The 230-nt window shown below is 55.2% G+C and overlaps 1 protein-coding gene across 1 annotated transcript in view; it reads left to right on the top strand.

Moving 5' to 3' along the window:
- The window catches only part of INPP5A (inositol polyphosphate-5-phosphatase, 40kDa), a 206,103-nt gene that overhangs the window by 17,437 nt on the left and 188,436 nt on the right, over nt 1–230 (top strand). The gene's annotated exons all lie outside the window — the stretch shown is intronic.

Genomic DNA, 230 nt, shown 5'->3' with positions numbered 1-230 from the left:
CAGGAATGCACTCTCAGTTCTCAGCAGCTGCTGATGCTGCATCGCCATTAGAAGCGTCTCTGTACCTGAAATAATGTCTATAAAAACACTTTGTGGATAAGCAGCTTTTTTAAAATACGGGTCAGAAAACTGAGCCGCCGAATTCCCGTTCCCGAAGGCGGCCGGGCTGGGGCATCCGTCCGCAGGGATGGAGCTTCCCGGACACCCCGGCAACGGGAACGGCTCCGCCG

Source organism: Pygoscelis adeliae, unplaced genomic scaffold (genome assembly GCF_000699105.1).
Source record: "Pygoscelis adeliae isolate BGI_AS28 unplaced genomic scaffold, ASM69910v1 Scaffold4, whole genome shotgun sequence".
NCBI lineage: Eukaryota > Metazoa > Chordata > Aves > Sphenisciformes > Spheniscidae > Pygoscelis > Pygoscelis adeliae.
Note: the sequence above shows the minus strand (reverse complement) of the source record. Positions and strands in the feature narration are given on the sequence as shown.